This window comes from Pristis pectinata, chromosome 2 (genome assembly GCF_009764475.1).
Source record: "Pristis pectinata isolate sPriPec2 chromosome 2, sPriPec2.1.pri, whole genome shotgun sequence".
Lineage (NCBI taxonomy): Eukaryota > Metazoa > Chordata > Chondrichthyes > Rhinopristiformes > Pristidae > Pristis > Pristis pectinata.
The window spans coordinates 40,241,027-40,261,590 of NC_067406.1; the positions used below are offsets into that span (position 1 = coordinate 40,241,027).

The 20,564-nt window shown below is 41.1% G+C and overlaps 1 protein-coding gene across 3 annotated transcripts in view; it reads left to right on the plus strand.

Annotated features, from left to right (window-relative positions):
• The first annotated feature begins 540 nt into the window (after positions 1-540).
• Positions 541-20,564, plus strand: part of LOC127579698 (talin-1) — a 180,622-nt gene continuing 160,598 nt past the window's right edge. Inside the window, exon 1 of one of the 3 annotated variants that reach the window (XM_052032615.1) lies at positions 541-700. The gene's annotated coding sequence lies outside the window, so the exon portion shown is untranslated. Of the gene's footprint in view, positions 701-881; positions 1,110-1,631; positions 1,699-20,564 lie in introns of those variants that run through there. The other 2 variants (XM_052032617.1, XM_052032619.1) reach the window with 2 other exon arrangements.

Here is a 20,564-nt window from a genome sequence, read left to right on the forward strand (position 1 = left end):
TTTGTCTCAAGGAGTCTTTAACAATATTAGGCAAACGTTTTATTTGCAGGCATCGATCATGCGATTTATGTCATTTTATCAATAGGATGGAAACTGCATGACATCGTGACAGAATGTGGATCATTCTATCGAAAGAAAACGAAATTCTATCTATTCGATTAGAAATCGAATTGAAATGTCTACTTCTCAATCGGAACAGAATTGAGGTACTCACCTTACAAATTGTCTGCTGGACTGTAAATGTTTAGCTGCTGTTAGATTTCACAGAATGCAAATGTGAGTACCTCAATTGCATTCTGTGAAATCAGACTTGGAAGCAATAGCACTGAATCATCTGTGGCAAACTTAGACTACACTACATCTGAGACCAAGTGGAGTGAAGGCTTTTGTCGGGAGGATGGTTAATGAAGAGTAGCGAGGTGGTGGATACTGGAGGGTCTTCACTCAAGTCATAAAGCAGCAAGAAATGATTGCTCTATAATATCCCCAGCAGTGTCTTGCCACAGAGCCGCCTAGTGTTCTACGTCAAGTTGAAGCGTGGACCGGACGCGCAGAGGGCGGAGTCTGTGTGAGAGCTGAGTTTCTTTCTGCTCTTTTCAGCCCGTGGGCAGCAATATGCGCCGCGATTGAGGATAGGAGCAGCTGGGAGTGAAGAAAACTAGCGGAGAAACTTCTATCAGCCTTGGGAGAGAGAAAGAGGGTGAGTCAGTCCGTCAGTGAAGGAGGATTCCGTGGAGCGTTTGAGAATAGTGAGCAGAGAAGAGGTCTTTTTTGGGGGGTGGGGTGGGGTGGGGTGGGGGGTGGTGGTGGTTGCGACTGCTTGCTGTTCGTGAGAGTCGGTAGGAAGTGCTGGGTGTGGGATGTACCGAGGCTTAGCGGCTGGACGGGCTTCTTTCGACGGGGCTTGGGGCGCTCCGGGTCGCTGCTTGTTGGTGTTAAGGAAGGGGAAGTCAGAGCGGGCGGCCCCCGCACCCGTTACTTCGCTGTAATCAAATCTCTCGCTCTGCCTGAACTTCTCAAATCGTCACACCCGGAAAATGCCTCGAGTGGGTCCGATTGGTTCCTGCCAGGGGAAAGAAGTGCAAAGAAAAAAAGAGGCACATTCCGTTGTAAGTTTTCTCTCTTTTAGACAGTATATTTGTTTTATATACATACAAAGAAACGTGGCAAACTATATCTGCTCGGCTGGTGGGGCTGTGGGTGGTTTCTCCCATTATCAGATTTGATGACATGCATCTCATCCTGCTCTTTGTAGCCTGCGGGGTGAGTTTCTTGAAAAATAATTTTACTAAATGGGTTAACTTGAAGGGCGTATTAAGGTTTTCTGTGGTTGCAAGAGACGTCGTATGGTCCCAGGAAGTCTGTTGTTTTATCTTGCAGGGCAAATTAAGCTATATGTTTTTGTTTAAATGGCAGAATTCTAAGTTACTACAACTCCCCAGTCAAAACATTTGTTTCGCGATTTGTGATTACCTTTTATCTCTAGACGTTTTAACCCCTATTCTGCTTCCGTAACATGTTTCTGCGGTGGGGTGCATTTTAAATAGGTGGTTGTCAGTCTAATATCAGTGCTGATGAAGGCAGATTTACTATTGGAAACTTGGTGTGGATAATTATGGACCCAGGAAGATTTAATATCTCTACTGTAAATTGAGATTTAAGCTTTAGATTTGTTGTACCCCCATCAGAAGACTAATAGTAAGTTTCACTTTATCATGCATTGCTAGTTATCGATGTGTAGAATAATGTGCTGGAGTTGTGGGAATGGATTTCTCTTATGATGGCTTACCAGTGTGAGATCCTGGTGAATGCATTGGGCGGAACGATGTCATTTTACTTTTTAGATTTCTTTCTGAATCCAGCACGGATGCAGGACTTGTCAGGCTGGAATGCAGATAGGATGTTTCCTGGCTGAGGAGTCTAGAATTGGGGATCACAATCTCAAAATATGGTGTAGGCCATTTAGGGCAAATATGAGGAAAAAAATTCTTCAATCAAAGGTTACTGAATCTTTGGAATTCTGGGGTAAAGGCTATGGAGGCTCAGTCATCGAGTTGATTCTGAACAGAGATTGCTTTCTGGATATGGTGATAGTGTTAGAAAAGGGTGCTGAGGTAAAAGATCAGCCATGCTCTTAATGGATGGTAGAGCAGGATTGAAAGGCCAGGTGGATTCTCCTCATTTGTGTTCTCGTGTTGTGTTTTTATTGACATTTAATTTTACTTTATTTTGGAAACTCCTTTGAAGGAATGCAACATGTTCATGCTAGTTTCTGAATATTGCACAATTGCTAGTGAACACAGTCAATTTACAAAACAGTTTTTAAGGGCTGTATTTTGATTTTGAATGCTTAAGTATGAAATGATGATACTTGTCTTCCCTGCTCACCTAATGTGCAAGTGGCATAGCGGGTTGCAGAAGACTATAAGATGAAAGCAGATGACTCTGGCTCCAGTTTGATCCTGGTAATAAAAGGTAACGTGGGGAAACTGGAAGAAATTTGTACTTGTGTTACTAGTAAATTGGGTTGTCCATAGATCAGTTACAACTAACTCGTTAACTTCAATGCATATATAGTTACTAAGCATATCATTAGATTTTTGGAATAGAGATTGATGTATTACAAAGGGCAAGTTTGCAGCAGAGTTGAATGGAAAGATTGTACTGGAATTTGGAATAAGTACATTGATTAAAGAGTTTTTAAAGGGCATGGGAAATTGGGTTTCAGGTGGACAATATTAAAACAAAACAGGATATTTGACTACAAAATGTGAGATCATAATAAAGAAGTTTTTGCTAATGATAAATATGTATTTGCTTAGGCATTTGAAGTGAAAACTGCTGTAAGTTGTCACTCATTCAGAATGTCTTCCAAAGATTGGGTTAACCCTTGGAAAATCAATGTAAAGAAGGATTATTTGTTTTTTAACTAGTGCATCGTGGATAACAATCATCTATTGGAGCTCGATTATCTGAAGAAGTGAAAGATTTTGATGGGGTTTCTCTGAAAATCGCCAAGCATTTCTTCTCTGATCAAAAAATTTGCATCATTAATTATGGTGCTTTCGTGGCCACTCTTTGTTTTTGTAGGCTACACAGGTGTTTAACATGGAGCTTGAGGTGGGGCTATGTCTAATATTTGGATCTCTGTTCTGATTAATTGAGCTCAAGGTTGTTGAGACTGGCAGATCTTGATAATTCAGAAAATCAGAATTTCCATTAATAAGAGCACTGTGTTAAAGAATTCCATCCCAAACCATCATAATTGAAACAGGATGAGTTGAGAAATAAATATAACTTCATAAATTGCTGAGCTTTAACATTGTATTAAATGTTAAGAGGGAACAAGGCTACAAGTTCAATCACTTTCTTGGTCCTACCCAGCCAGTTTTTTTATGTCCAGGAGAAATGATCAATGATAGTGGAGTACTTGTGTTACGTTAAATGCAGCATGTTATGTTGTTTTGTATTTGCACAGAATTGTAAAGATAATGCTGCTGAAATGTTCCTGATATCAGTGTTGATACTTCTCTTAAGCAGTAGCAGTTCCTGTGATGATACAATTTGTTTTTACGTGAAGCTTCTTTTGTCACCTGCTTTACATATTGGAAAGGATAAAGGAAAAATCTGAAATTTAATGATAATTTGGAAATGTGTGGGTTACTTCAGAGGGTGCATGGATTTGTTAATAGCAAGTTGTACTTAAAATATTTTAGTAGCTTTTGAAGAACAAATTGATCTTTAAGGTGAGACTTCATTCAGTTTGCAGAAACCAGTTGATAGTCTTATCAGAAATGTTTAATTTTATAGTATGAGAATGAATAAGTTAGAACATTCAATCTAAACAAGTTTGCAATTTGTCCTCTGTAGTTGAATAATTTTAATCCATATTTAGCCAAGCTATTTCTGTCGTCAAAATACTTAATCTAATCTTGAATTTTGACATTGCTTCTGCCTCAACCACTAATCCTGGATGGCAGTTTTATGGTCTCTGAGCTCTAGAACAGAATCTTCAAGCTGGTGTTTAATTTTGTATGTGGCTTCTTGATTTTGGCTCCTCATCAAAAGGAAACAATTTGCTTCTCTCTACCCTGTCCTATCAATGCATAATTGTAAATTCTTTATTGTAGTGTTATATTAATGGAAACAACATTTATTGTTTTTCTCATTAGCCATTATCTTTGTTGATCTGTCACGCAGCCACCATGACGGCTCAACAATAGCCTTTGTGTTGAGCCCAATACCGTACAAACAATTGTCTTGAGTGTCTTTAAGATTTTATATTAGGCTATTATTGGTATTGGTTTATTATTGTCACTTGTACCGAGGTACAGTGAAAAGCTTGTCTTACAAACCGATCGTACAGGTCAATTTATTACACAGTACAGTTACACTGAGTCAGTACAGAGTCCATTGATGTAGTACAGGTAAAAACAATAACAGTACAGAGTAAAGTGTCACAGCTACAGAGAAAGTGCAGTGCAATAAGGTGCAAGGTCACAACAAGGTAGATCGTGAGGTCATAGTCCATCTCATTGTATAAGGGAACCGTTCAATAGTCTTATCACAGTGGGGTAGAAGCTGTCCTTAAGTCTGGTGGTGCGTGCCCTCAAGCTCCTGTATCTTCTACCTGATGGAAGAGGAGAGAAGAGAGAATTTCCCAGGTGGATGGGGTCTTTGATTATGCTGGCTGCTATACCAAGACAACGAGAGGTAAAGACGAGGACGAGGGGAGGCTGGTGTCCGTGATGCGCTGGGCTGTGTCCACAAGTCTCTGCAGCTTCTTGCAGTCTTGGGCAGAGCAGTTGCCGTACCAACCCATGATACATCCAGATAGGATTACTGCTGGATTATTGAGGCAGTGAAACTGTTGCTTCTGCTTGGAGTATTTCACAGCTGTAAAGAAGGGCAATGAGAATACAAGCCTGACAGGCACCTTTTGTCTTCACAATTAGCAGCTTGTTTCACACAAAATGTATATTTGCCAAAGTTGATAGAGACTTCACTGATTTTTGCACTAAGCTGGTAAGCGAGCTGGTAAAGGTTGAGCTGAGATAACACAATTAATTCACATCGTTCATAGCTTCATTGTTGATGTAGATTTTTGGCTGGGGCTGGTACTCTGACATACCAGCTGTCATCCTGATTTTGATTGCCATGCTGAACTTGGTACGTGCATTAGAGATCATGATAAACAAGTTCTGCAATTCATCAGGTAAGTTGGAGATGAATGCTCCAGCATCTGCAAAGAGCTGATTCCGATTAGTGAACAGGCTGACAAGTATCCTGCTTGAAATTGTCTGAAGCTGAACAAACTGGCATCTGTCCTTGATTCAATCAATGCACTAGATTGATCGTTTCAAAGCAAACTTGAGAAGAATGTAATAGCTGGCAGATTCTGCTGCCTCGCTTCATACTGGTTTCAATGCTGACTCTTTCATTCTCGTTCTCATTGTTGTCCTCTTTCTACTAGAAAGAGCATCTTTTGTGGACAGCCAATTTTCAGTAGTATCCTTTAAATGTTTTAGCTGGTGACTGTGCCAAGATTTTTGGCAAGCTAACAGATATTATGAAGAGAGGTGCCTGAATTAAACATTCTTTTTGTAACACATGCAATGTTGAAGAACATCAGCTATGAGTATCCAGTTCTGAATCCTCACTGGATCTTGCTGTAGGTCATTTTGCAAGAACACCCTGAGCAGAGAGACTCCTCGGTAGTTGTTGCAGTCTGCCCTATCCCCTTTATTGTTGGATTGCTAATTATCTTTGCCTTTCTCAGATCCTTGTTATGAAGTTACATTTACAAGAGCAGAGAAATGAATGGATGTCATTTGCTAACTTCTCTCTTTTTTGACCCCATGACCCCAAATAATTAGTACTCTGTTGTTATGATTACACTTAGAAGGTCAGCAGGTAAATGTTTTTGATAATTTGCTGACATCTTTGAGAATTGGAGTTTGCCTACCCCATCCTACCCTGGTTGGCAGCAGTGAGTTGTGTGCGGCCAGCTCCATTGTTCAAAAATTACTTGTCACGTTTTAATTTCAAATTGGCTGTCCTTTTGAAAGTTGAACCCAGTGCCCCTTTGATTGCATCATGGGCACAGGAAAGGCTTCCTCTTTCAATGCAGATTTGAATCTCTTTACACGGGTCTTGCCAGTACCTTTTGACTGCATTCGCTAAGGCTGTAGCCCATGAAGCTACTAATCTCTTTGAACTCAAGCTCTGGGTTTGGTTGTCAAATGAATGTGTATTTCCTTTTCCTATGGCTGGAAGGAGCAGATGTTTGGTTGCTACAACCAATAGAGTTCTCAGATCTTTGGAGCAATGAAGTCCTTGACAGTGGTCAGTGTCTTGTTCTTGAAATTTTCTAGTAGGTGTCAGAATCAGACCTTTCAGGTTAGTTATTTCCACTCGAGCACATGTGGACTCCTACACTTGTGCGTGTTTTATTCTTGATGTTGATGTTAAGGTGATTTTCCTTTTGTCTTTTCATAATAGATCTTTTTAGGTGTAATTGAAGCTTGGTCTTGAAAAGAGTGCGGTCAGTGCAACAATTGCTGTGCATTCAGTAGTTCACATGTATCGGGGGCAATCAGGATAAGGTCAAGATGATGGTAGTGCCTGCACAAGTTACTTCCATGTGACCTTCCTGAGACTGCAGCCATGAAAGTTGGTGCTTGAGATATGAGGCACAAAGCTTACAGTTGCACAGTCTATTTTTGTTGAGTCTGCCAGTGCTGTATTGGTTAGTGATGTCTTCCCAGTGCTCCTAGCTCCTACCCATATAGGCATCAAAACTATCAATTTGTTATTTAGCAGGAGCACTCCTGACTTGTTTCAACTGAGTACAGAACTTAGTTTTACTCTATTTGTAGTAGTAGTAGTAGTAGTAGTAGTAGTAGCAACAGCAGTGATGGGCCAAATAGTTCATAAGCAATGAAAAGGTGCAAATAGATGTGGGTAGAAGAGAGAAATGAAGTTGTAAAGATCCACACCTTCATAGATTTTATTCAAAATGGCATAAAGTACAAAAATGAAGTACTTATGAACTTGTGCAAAATGTTAGCTAGTCCCATGGCTTTGGTATTTCGGGCATAATAACACAGAGGAATTATTTAAGAGAATAAAAGATAATTCAAGTGATACCTTCCCACAGCATATGATTGAGGCAATAAACTATTTTATGGCTGGAAAATTGAGAGTAGAGTTTTGGGGTGAATGCAGGGATGTGACTAAACTTCAAACTTTCCGGTAAGAAGTTGGGGTGTGTACAATGGATTCACTAACAACCTTTTGTCCACAAACTTTTAAGGATCAATTTTTAAATATTTGTGAGTTGAGTTGACTGGCTGTTTAATCAGGGGAGATGTCAAAGCAAAGCCTGATTCTTTCTGTATCCAGCATTTGTGTACACTTTTTAGTAGAGTTGCTGATTAGTGATGTGGGTGGAAGTCCAAGCCAATGTTTTATTTCAAATCAGCTCTGGAATGTTGTTTCTCTGAGTCTTGCGACACTTTTGTACGCCAGAGAAAATGTGTTTTAATTGTAAAAAGGCATATTTTAACATGTGCATATCTTTAGTGTTGTGTAGCTTTCATAAATTATAAAAGGTAGCAAAATCTAAGGGCCAATAACATACTGAGGAGTTCAAACAGCTATCATGAATATTGTTTGCTGATGCAAGTGAGATTGAAATGTGTGAAAAGGCATATAGTCCAAGAAAAACGTGTATCATTTCTGGAGAGCAATTTCAATATTTTAGATGAAGTTAGAACTCCAACACAATCAGTAGCTAAGGAACAGTGTCATGTACTGATAAAATATTTCCTATTTAAGTTGTCAGTTATGCAAAGAGCCTAATGCAACTTTGTTAATTTTGTGTTGTGCATAGATGTTGAATGCAGTGTATTGCATAAGACCAAAACACTGAAGGATCATTATTATGAGGCATTAAATTGTCTTCATTGATTTAAGCTCTTGAAGACATCATAGATGGGCGGCACGGTAGCATAGTGGTTAGCGTAATGCTATTACAGCACCAGCAACCTGGGTTCAATTCCCACTGCTGCCTGTAAGGAGTTTGTAAGTTCTCCCCATGTCTGCATGGGTTTCCTCCGGGTGCTCCGGTTTCTTCCCACATTCCAAAGACGTTCAAGTTAGGAGCTCTGGGCAGGCTATGCTGGCGCCGGAAGAGTGGCGACACTTGTGGGCTGCCCCCAGAACACACTACGCAAAAGATGTATTTCACTGTGTGTTTCGATGTACATGTGACTAATAAATAAATATCTATGTCTATCTTAAAGTAACCTTAAAAACTTAAGCTCGTAGTGACTTTGGTTGAATTAATAGCTCAAAAGCAAGAGAAACATTAGTTCATAGGCTTATCTTTGCGATACTTGCCTGTGCTTGGATCTAGAAGAGGTGATTTTGTGTGCATTGCTTCAGATTTCCAGCATCTGCAATTTCTCTTGTGACTCCTCTAGAAGAGCTGAACCATTTTACTGATCAGAATACTGCTCCCTCAGGCACTTGCATTGGTTTCAGAAATGAGTGTTGTTACTTTGGCTGGATAATGAAGATGCTGCTTGATTAGAGTGTCATGAGATGAGGTGTTGCCTTGCTGTCAGACTTCAAAAGAGCAATGCAAACAGTGCATCACATAATTGCAAGATTTCAAAGGTGTATTGGACAGTTATGCTTCTGCTGATTCAAATGGTGAAACTCTCCAAGGATTGCACAGCACTTCAGAGTTACCTACAAGGAGCCAGCTTCTTCTTGATTATAGATTGTATCTTGTTGAAAATTCCACAGACTTCAGTATTTGTAAGTTTATGGCCTTTGTGGCGTAGGTTGTTTCCCTTCAAAATCCAGTAGAAATGAAGCAACTTTGACGTTTGCTGAGTTTTAAATGTCTTGTAAACGGTGGTAGAGGTAAGTAGTGATAGTACTTGACCATCTTTTTCCATCTCCAGGGTCCCCTGACTCAAAGTCAACTTACCCCAACTGCTGAAGTCCTCATCCATCCTTTGCTATCTTCAGACTTGACTTTATGAATTCCCTCCTGACTGATTTTGGTTGTCCATGGCTCTCTGAATGTCCTGATGTTATTTCTATTCTATATAAACTTGAGGTCATTTGAAACTCTGTCACTTGCCCTACATTTGTGTGCTGTGACTCAGTTGGTAGCAACCTTGGCTCTGAATTCATAAGGCCCTGATTTTAAGTCCTACTTAAGATAGTTGAGAATAAAAAAATTTTAGCCTGACACTGGTGAAGATTTGAGGGAATGTTGCACTGCAGAAAGTGCCATCTCTTGGATGATGCATAAAGTGAGAGCATGGATTTATTTTGTGTCCTAGTCAATATTTAGCCTTCACTGAAAAGTAATGAAAAAGATTTAACTATTATCACACTGCAGTTTGATATAGCCTGCTCTATGCAACTGGCTGGTATGTTTCCATTGTTACCAGACTTCAGATTACTACTTTGGCTGAAAAGATCTCTGGGAATGCAGAAAGAAATAATGAAATCTTGAATTGCTTCTCCTTCAACTACAAAAAGAATGCTGAGTTCTGAAATTCAGTGCTTTAACCTCTTGGCCTCTTTCCTCTTTTTAAGAATACTCCTTAACATTTTGACTAAGGTTTGGGCCATGTGCTCTTGTGTCATCTTAAATGATTTAGTGTTAAATTTTGTTTGACAGTACTTCTTTCAGGTGTCTTAAGAGGTTTTCTTGCATAAATGCAGTAATGTAAGTGTGTGTTGCAATCTGAAAAACTGATGTTTTCATGCCAGACTAATATGGATAAACAACAATCGGTATGCAGGATACTATGATTTTTTTTCCATTTCAGATGCTAGTTGAATGAAATTAATGTGTGGTAATAAATTTGATGAAGTGTTTTTAGTTTTGAGAAAGTTAGGATTATGTTCTAGTTATATAGATGTTTAATTTCAAAATGTTTTTATCTTCCAATTCATGTAATTGGGATTTTTCCAAAGGTCCCATTGGGCAGGTGAATGGCCCCAAGGAAATGCATTGGCACTTCTGCTCATTCATATTTATAAATGATCAATCCATCCAAATGTGCAGCTTTATCAATGCAGGTGACCTGGCAGTTGCAATACAAGGAAGAAATTTAGACCAGGTGGAAAACGCACTATAACATCTCCATTAGCCAGACTGGCTGTTCACTGTGTGCTGCTAAAACCACCCCCCCAAAAATCACAGATCAGCCTTTTTCACCAGTTCAGTCATGGTATGAATAAAAAGCTAAATATTGTGCCTATCCCACTCAATGAACAAACCCATTTTACCTCAGTAACCCTGGACTGCATGCACTCTCAAGAGGCCACAATGAAAAAAAATAAAAGTAAAGTCTGTGCCTGAAATGACAATATTCAGGTAGCTTGCAGATACAAAATAGGGGCACAACTATGCTTGCCCTATATTCCTCCACTGCCAAGAATGAGTACATCCTGTGTATGAAATTGACCCGTGTTGCACGATGGCTGCAGAAACATCACTGCATGCATTCGTCCAACAAATGTCAACAGCTTGTAGATTTTCATTGGATTAACACCACTATACGTCCAGAGAGCTGTGGCCAGCCAAGGAGGAAGGAAAAAACATGTAACGCACCAAGCCCCCTTCTGTGATCACACTGCTGCAGATGCTTCCTCATGGCAATTGGTTGCCAACATTACCTCAATGATTGCTTGTGGAGAGCTGTGGTATGTAGGACTTGCAGACTTTGGCATTAGCATGACTGATTAGCATGCCTAAGTTTGCAAATGACATGCAAATTGATAGAATTGAGGATGGCGAGGAAGGTTGTGAAAGAATACAGCAAAATATTGGTTGGATACTTGGGCAGAGAAAAGACAGATGGAGTTTACTCAGGACAAGTGTGAGGTGAATCATTTTCGGAGGCTATCTGTAAGACGAATCTATACAGTAAATGGCAGGACCCTTAGGAGCATTGATATGCAGAGGGATTTTGGGATGCAAGTCCATAGCTACCTGAAAGTGGCAACACAAATGGATAGGATGGCATAAAGCATGCTTGCCTTCATTGGTTGGAACATTGCAGCAGGTCTTGCCAACTTTATTACTCAGTTATATAAAGCTTTGGTTAGGCCAAATTTGGAATACTGTGTGCAATTCTGGTTGCCACACTATCGGAAGGATGTGGAGGCTTTGGAGAGGGTGCAGAAGAGGTTCACCAGGATGTTGCCTGGATTAGAGTGCGTTAGCTATAAGGAGAGGCTGGACAAACTTGGATTATTTTCTCTTGAGTTTCAGATGCTGAGGGCGTGACCTAATAGAAGTATATAAAATTATGAGAAGCGTAGACAGGGGTAGATAGTGTTTTTTTTCTGGGATGTAGATGTCAGATGCTAGTGGGCATAGATTTCAGTTGAGAGGGGTAAAGTTTAACAGAGATGTGTGAGGCAATTTTTTTTTTTTTGCAGTGTGCGGTAGCAATGTGCTGCCAGGGGAGGTGGTAGAAGCAGATATGACAGCCACATGAATGATAGAGAAATGGAGGGCTATGTGGGAAGGAAGGGTTAAATAGATATTAGAGCAGGATAAAATGTTGGCACAACATTGTAGGCCAAAGGACCTGTACTGTGCTGTAATGTTCTATGATAGCAACATTTTAAGAGGCATTTGGATGGACATGAATAGGCAAAGAATGGAGAGATACAGACCATGTCCAGGCAGATGGATTAATTTAAATTAGTATTATGGTTGATGCAGATATGTTGGGCCGAACCTTTTTGTCTTCTTTGTACTCTGAGGGGATACAAGGACCTTAACTGCCTCTATGCCTAATTTGAATGGGCAAGAATCAACATGGTAAAATGGGGCTATGGTGCAGCATTGGAGACCTATGATTTTGGGGAGGGGCAACCCAAACAGGCTTTTGGATCATTCTACAGCTTGTTCCAGGGCATCCCATGCGAACTTCTGGATATTGCGGAGGCCAACCTATGAATTTCGTCAGTGGAAAGCTGTATCTTTGGGTAGATGTGAAGATGATGATGTCTGGTGGTACCATACCTGGGCAGTAGAGCCTTGCTCATCATCGTCGATTCCTGGGAGCTCAGTTAACATTGAGGATATTGCTTACAATATCCAGAGAACATTTTTGACCCCTAACCACCATTTGATTGTTACTTCCAACCTGTGGGTCATGGCAGTACCTTTGTTTGGCCTGCAGTGTGCAATGAGATTAATAATTTTCACTCGATTCTGAAATAAGCATTTCAGAAATTTTGTAAGGGGTACAATATCAAGGTAGCCATTGACTGCATCAGTGGCTTTTGGTTTGAGGTAATCCATGCAACAATCAATGGTGCATGAAAGAAAATATGGCTAGAGTGTGTGTTTGCTTCCCTTGGGTTTATGAACTTGAAGAATCTCCAAGAAGACATTGTTAAGTGGGCAAATGAAGCTATGTTTAATGTGGAAGCCTTCACTGTAGCATCATCACTACCAAAACAACTTGCTGCAGAAACTTTTGGAGGCTATCTTCAAAGGCAGTGATCCCAACATGGAGAACTGTATTAGATGTGGCCTCATGATGGAAAATGCCATTTTGCCATAAGGACTTTATCAGATGAAGAGAGCTCTTTAGATGTTCATCAACATGGGAACAGTCATAGGTAGAACCCTTATCTTCAATATTGTAAGCTCCATTGAAGTTGAATTTGCCATCATCCAAACAATAAAAGCTCTACCTCTCAGCTTCCTACCACCCCTTCCACATGCAAAGTTGCCTCGAATTTGGAGTGGGAATTGACCACTGGAGCCCCTTGCCTGAAGTAAGATCATGGCTAGTTCGATTGCTACCTTAGTTTTACATTCAGGTCAACTCTCAGTAAATGTTCACCTCCCCTCTGAAGATTCTGCTTCCACTGATCTTTTGAGGAATAGAGTTCTGAAGACCCACAATTCTTGGAGAAAATTCCAATCCATTGGTCTTAAATGAGCAAGCCTTTCAGGGACTCCTATTACAAGATTCTTGCACAAGAGGATATTTACCCTATCAAGGCTGCTCAAGATATTTCATGTTTCACTTGCTACATTATGTATGGTTTTATTATAATTTACGATGTCATTGTTAATGAAAATATTTTAATACTTTTAAGTGTTTGAGTTTTATTGGATTGAAATTCTTGAGCTCTGGAACTAAACCAGAGTTTTTATGTTGAAACTAATGAGAAATGGAGTTTTGCTTAAGGAACCATGTTCCTGGAACGTGGAGGATGCCTGTATTTAAAACCTTATCCCAGTATTACATAGTTGTGTTTATATTGTCGTTTGAGATATCCCCAAGTGGTTTATTATTGGTGAAATGCTTTTGAAGTTTAGTCACTATTAATGTAGGTAACGTGCCAGCCAACTTGCACACAGCAAGCTCGCACAAGCAGCAGTGTCATAATTGATCTTTAATATTGACTGGGGGCTCATCCGCCTGGGAGCAGATGAGCCCACAGTTTGTCTTATCTGAAAGATGAGATCTTTTGCCATTGTAGTGCTCCTCAGTATTGCTCTGGAATTCTAGCCTAGGTGTTTTTTGTTGTGCAGTGTGATGTTAATTCCCTCTCCTTCCATTGTAATTGAGTACAGTCCTGCCAATTTCCTGAGTATCATCTCAAGTGCATGCTTTTGACACATTTGGGGGAGGGTAAGTCTTTAACGTGATGCTTTTATTGGTTTAAATTGAGATACTGGATCCTTTTATATCCCAACACAATGATTTACTGAAATTGTCAGGGATAAAGTTAGCATTAATAACATGAAGTCTTTTTTTTAAAAAAAACGTGTAAAATGGTTCTGAGAGCTGCTCAGTTGATCCTTCTCACAATGCAGCCTGCGTTTTGGTAAAGTGAGCTTTGTAATGTACTGCCAAATTTTCTGTAAATTTTATTTTGTATGGAACTTTGGGCCTCCAGTACCTGAGGGCCTGGTTGAAACCTTGAGAATGCATGCACAAAGGAGTGTGTCATGACATCACTGCACAGAAACTGAAAAGGCATGACCTCTCAGAAGCTTATTACCACTGCTGCAGCAAGGCGCTTACCTTGTCTTGCTGGGTCTGCCTGGCTGTGGTTAGCAGTGCTAACAAACACCATAAGCAGCGCTTTCCTTGCTGCAAATCTATTTATGTACATATTTGAGAAGAAAAATCCAGCAGTTTTGCATTGTATAATTTCTTCTGGTTGAGTGAAACTTTTGCTGTGTGATTTGATGGTAAAGGAGTCAGCCTAGGCTACAAATGGAAAAAATTAAAACGTGTTGAAAAGAGTCCTGGACGTTAAAGTGTTGCAACGTACTTGATCTTTTATAAAAAAAAACTAATTGCGTCTGCTTTTGTAACTGATTAAATTACAATTCATCTTGTGCAAGAAATGGTAACTCTTAAGGTTTGTACATGTTTTATGCAAGTACTTTCATGCACTTTAACAATATTCTATGCATTGGTCTGTTTATGCAGTCTTATAAATTTGGGTAGTTTTTGAGTAGATAGATTTAGTGTCAGTTTTTGCAACATGTCCAATTTGTCATAGGGTAAAATCATCTTGATCTTCATTAATTATGTATATAGTAATCAAAGTTAGAATTGAAAATGTCTCTTATTGCAAATATCATTACTGTGCCTGATGGGAAGCAAGTCAGTATTGCAACAACACACTCTTTGTCTTTGGGAGACTCAGTGAAAGTTCCCAACCTTAATGTTTTCTGGCACAAGGGCATTTTGCATATCTTGGGCAAGGAGTTCTCTGCTATTCCTCAATACTTTCACTAAATATAATAAGGCTTTTCATGATATACAACCAGCACTGTATTACAATTCCAAAATCAGATTACAAGGACTTTTTTTTACTGTATTATGAAATCTTCATGTAAATCATGATGTAGTTTCTAAATTTTTGCCATTATTTTAAAATGTTTGGTTAAAAAATTGTTAAATTTTTATTTGGAATGTACTTGTCCTATAATATTTCCCTTAATTTTAGAAATTGAAACTGTCTATATTTTTTTTCCATGGATTGGGTCATTTCATAGGCTTTTCAAGAGAAGGCATGTTTATCGGGAGGGGGAAGATTGGTCAGTATTGCAAATGAAATGCCTTTGTGTATTTAAAAAGATGTGAGATTATTCACTTTAGTTGAGAACAGCAAGTAGTGAGACATTGAATAACATTTCACAATGGGACTGAGGTATCCTTGTAAATATAATTGAAGTTAACATTGCAGGTGCAGCAGTGAGGAAGCAAGAAGGCACGTTGACCTTTATTGATAGGGAATTTAATTACGAAACCAAAGATACCTTATTACAATTGTTTAGGACCTTGGTGAGACCATACCCAGAGCACTGTAAAGGATTTTGATTATCTTACCAAAACAATGGAAGGAGTGCAGTAAGGATCTACCAGACGTTTTTCTGGGATGACAGGTTATATTCTGAGAGAGTGAATGAAATAAGCCTCTATTCCCCAGAGCCACTGAAACATAAATTCTTAGGGGTCAACTAGCTCAAGACTGGGAGGATGTTTCCTCTGAATGAATCTAGAATTAGGGAAGCTCAAAATAAGGGCATTTCAGATTGGAATGAGAAATTTCTTCACTCGGAATGGTGAGGTTTTGGAATCCCCTACCCAGAGGCTGTCACTGAGTTCATTCAAAACTTGGATAGATAGGTTTCTGGGTGTTGGGGGAATTGAATTATATGTGGATAGGGCAAGAAAATGGTGTTCGGTAGAGGATTGTAATGACTTGATGAGTGGCTACTTCCTTTCCTAAATTATGTTCTAAATATGATCCCATCTGCTCTGAGGTGGATATACTTAACTGGCAGGGGAGAATCGATGATCACCAGAGCCAATCTCCCTGGACGGGAATCATGGAGGTTGATCACTGTGGCTGATTTGTGGGTGATCTCTGTGAACACGAACTTTGAAGAAGAAGGAAGATAACGGGGACCCTTCACGAACAAGTGGCCGCCTGATGAGAGCTTAATCTGCTGACATAGGAGTGGATCCTAATGCTGATTGGTTTCCCAATCTAGTGCCTCTTTCCAGCACATAACCTGCTATAACCAACCAGCTCCATCAGGATGGCAGCAGCGACGAGCACCTTGGGAGGAGGACAGGGGATTTGGAACACTGTCAGGGTGGCACTGAAGGACCTCGGCAAGGGGAACCCCTTCACCAGGGATCTCTTTATCAAGAAGGTCCTGCTGGAGTGCTGCAAGTTCAAGGTGAAGGACATCTTCTGCTTCCAGGACCTCCCAGGTAACAGGTGCTTTGACGTTACTTTCTAGTACCTGGTGGGATGGTAGAAGATGCTACATGACTTTTGGGAGAAGGAGAATGAGGCTCTGCCGTCACTGTTGAAGATGCAGCCATCCTTCACCCTCCCCACCCAGATGGAGCGTCTGATAACAGTGCATATGTTTAACCCACATGTGCCCATTATGGATGTCCTCTCCTTCCTGTCTCATTACATCGAGGGAGCAGGAAGCTGCGTGGACGTCAAGGACCTCTTTGGGATTTGGACCAGCAAGTGCCAGGTGACGGTCAAGCTAAGAGTGGACACTAATGGAGGCATCATCTACCTTTGGTGTTTGCTGTTGGAGGAAACCATGGTTGCATGGTATATGCAGGACAACCCAGACTGTGTCATAACTGCAAAAAGCCTGGACATGTAGTGGCCTAATGCAGTGCAGTCATCTGCAAGAACTGCAAGCAGGAAGGCTGCAGGGGAAGCAAAAGTTGCAACCTGTGTGGGGAGGCAGGCCATCTCCTCCAGGCCTACCCAAAATGTGCCCGTACCTATGCCCAGGCAATAAGAGGGGGAGCTGGCACCAACAACCCCCAGAGGAATGCTGGCGGCCCCCTACCAGTGCAGAGGCCCCTTCAGAGACTGAGACCAGGACTGAGGAAAGGCCAACCACCTCCAGCTCCCAAAACCCATCCACAACCCCCCCCGGCCCGTCCCCAAGGGGAGGAGTCAATGGAAGAGGGGATAGCAGAGGGACAAAAAGGGGATTGGCAGGTGGTAAGAAGGAAGAAGTCTCAGAAGACACCACCCAAGAGGCAAGCATGCAACGGACAGATGCCAGCAACCTCTCCTCGTCGGAGGACAAAGTAAATATGGAAAACTGACAAGGCAGGCAGAGAAAGCGTCAAAATGGAGGGGAGCCTGCAAACAAATATAGGCAAGGGAAGAATTAAACCTTACACCACCACCCCCCCCCCCCCCCCCCCCCCCCAGCTCTGGTAGACTGCGAGCAGCATAGAAGCCGTCAGCCCCAGCTCTGAGAGATGGAGGGTACAGAACAATCGGAGCCAGAGATCGGAAGAGGAACACAGACTGATCTCCCACCCTCCCCAAGTGACACCACCAGCATTGCCACAAGGGACCCCACACCTTGGGGGAGACCATTCCTTGTACTTGAGCCCAAAAACAGTGAGGCAGTTCACCAAGGCCATGGGTATGACGGCTCAGGCTGATTGACGATGGACTGTTTTTGTGAACCCTGAACTCAAATAACTATGGAGATAAAACTGGCATCTCTAAAAATGCGCAGTGTGAAGAGCATTGTGCAATGTGTTAATGCCTTGCAATACCTGGCTAAGGTAAAGGCAGATGTGACTTTTCTACAGGAGTGTGAGCTGCCACACCTCCACACCTATCGGAGGTGGTTGTGATGGTGGTCCCAGGGATTGTCTGTGTGGTCAGGAGGCAATGAGAATTGTGCATCCAGCACCTCATTTTCCATCTTGGAACCTTGCAGGCTAATGGCATGAATATTGAATTCTTCCAACTTAAGGTAATCCCCACCCCACTTCCCCACAACTCTTCTTCCCCCCCCCCCCCACCCCCTAAACCATGCTTCTTTTCTTCTCCTTCCCTTTCCTAGCCTTTTTTCCCACTTTTTTTTCCTCTCTCCTTACCTTTGACCCATCCCCCATGGATCTGCTCTCCCCTCATCCCCCACACCTGCCTATCACCTATCTCTTACCTGCCTCTATCTATCACTGTCCTATGCCCACCCTGCCTCCCCTCTTTGTCCACCTATCACTGTTCTGCTTTTTCTTCCTATATATTGGGGTTCCCCTTTTCCTACCTTCAGTCCTGAAGAAGGGCCCTGACTCAAAGTTGACCGCCTGCTTTTCTCCACCGATGCTGCTGCCTGGCCTGCTGAGTACCTCCAGCATCATAGTGTTTTTCATCTAGATTCCAGCATCTGCAGTCCTTTGTTTCTCTGTCCAAACCATCTGGCAGAATGCCTCTTTGCCAGATCTCACTACCAAGCACCAAAACCTTGCTTGGCTGGCAGTGAGAGGGGGCCCTCGCAGGTCATTCCTGTACAGACATCATATCATCCCCCAATGCATGCTGCCCCTAGGATGGCTGCAGTGGGGAAGAGACAGTCACCCAACTCTTCTTGCAGATTTGCTGAGAGGATGTGGAGAAGGATGCGAGGGTCCCCCTCTTGGTTCATCCCCAACAGCTGTGTAACAGAGGACTGTCTGATCTACTGGCTGTTCTCTGGATGTCACACCAAGACAGACCTCAAATGCTGCTGGAAGGTCAGCAACTCGGTGAACAGCACCCTTTGGAGATAAAACTGGCATCTCTAAACATGCGCGCAGTGTTCAGACCCTTCATCTGGACTATTATACTGGATATCTGTGCAGTACTTTTGAATAGCTTTCATTTTGTAAATTCTTAACTCAATCTGGCACATAATTTGCATGTATTTGCATCTAAATCTACTGATTTGAATTATTTGTTCTTGGTTCAAAACGTGTTCTGTGATTATTTTTTTTCTTTAACCATCTAGCAAACGTATTTATACACTTTTTTGTGATATTGGAGAAAATATAACGATTTCTTGCTTAATTATGTACTTGGTTTATGCTGTTTTATATATAAAAAATAGTGCTGTTGCATTCTTAGTTTTTCAAAAAAAGGTCTTTTGGCAAGTGACCTTGTTACTGGAACCTAGGGTGTGAGGGTGTGAATTTTAAGCTTTGGGTGTGAAAGTTGAAGCCAGATTTTAAACCCAGTTCAAATGCTGTGACGACTATTTTGGAATAGTTTATGAAATTTATCTTTCTTGTATTTGGAACCCTGGAATATAGCCGTGCAGGCTGAAATTTGATGCCATTGAGAATTGTACTAATTTAGTCATAGGGTGGGCAATGCATCTGAAAAAAACTTTTGATTACATAGTGTAAAGCTAATCCTACTGCCCTGCTGTTATCTAATGTACTGTATGTCTCAAATGTTTATCATTTTCTTCGAAAAGAAGCCTCCATACAAACAGTTTAACAACTCAGTGTAAATAAATGTTTCCTAGTAAAGTGGGCACAACAATGGAAGTAATCCAGAGGCCTGGACCAATTAATAAGAGAATGGAAAATAACTTTTCTGTTATGGCAGTGTGAGAATTTGAATTCTTTTTAAAGATCAAAAAAAACGTTGGTACTCCAAGCTGTTGGTGTTGTAGACAGGAAAACAATTGCTTCACTGTGCTTTTAGGTAAAGAAATCTGTCCTAGCACATTCTGGATTTTCTCCAATCAACTGATAACACTTGCCTTTCAGCATGATAAGGTAACCCAAGTTGTTTCACCTTGAGCGTCAGTAAACCAAATTTTGACATGAGTATAGTAGGTTGGTCAAATGTAGTAGGTTTTAAAGAATCCAGAATATTAATGCTTTCAATGCAAGTTAGCATAGAACTAAGTGCCTCTAGAAGTCAAGGTGGTGCAGGCTGGTGATCATGGTTGGAGTCTCTGATTACTATTCTCTGCAAAGTATACCCACTTTCCTTCCATTACACGCAGGCCACAGAAGCCTTTTCCTCTTCTCCCAGGTATTTGTGCTTCACTACCATCCCACTCAACTATTCTGTTGTAAGCATTTGCACTTGAATTGAGATGACTCCATTCCTTGTCCCAGAAACTGTATGATGATGAGGTGAGAATTAAATTTATCTGCAGTTTCACTGCCCACTTTACCAACTAATCAATATCATTCTGTAGCTGAATACTTGCCTCCTCACTACAACAGTAACATCAGTTTTCATGTCATCTACTTGCTATATTCATACCCAGATCGTTAGTTTATATCACAAAAGCAAGGGTCCCAGCACTGATCCCTGTGGTATGACTCCATGACTTATACTGATGAAGATCTAGTAAATCATTGCTACTGTACAAGTAATATTGGATGGAACACCTTGACAAGATGACTAGTAATCCTGTAATCCATTGGTATTTCAATTGACTAAGGAGGTGCTTCTCTGTTTGAATTGACTAAGGAGGTACTTCAGTAGATAATTGTACCTGGCTCTGCAAGGAGTTCCTGGCCAGTGACTGACCTACCCTTCCTGAAACCATTACTGAACCCAATTGATTTGTACTTCGCCATAGGTATACTCCAGACTTACCATATGGACTCTGTGTGTTGGTAGATCTCCTGCCTTGCAGCTCCAGCAGCCCAGGTTCAATCATCACTTTGGGTGCTGTCCCT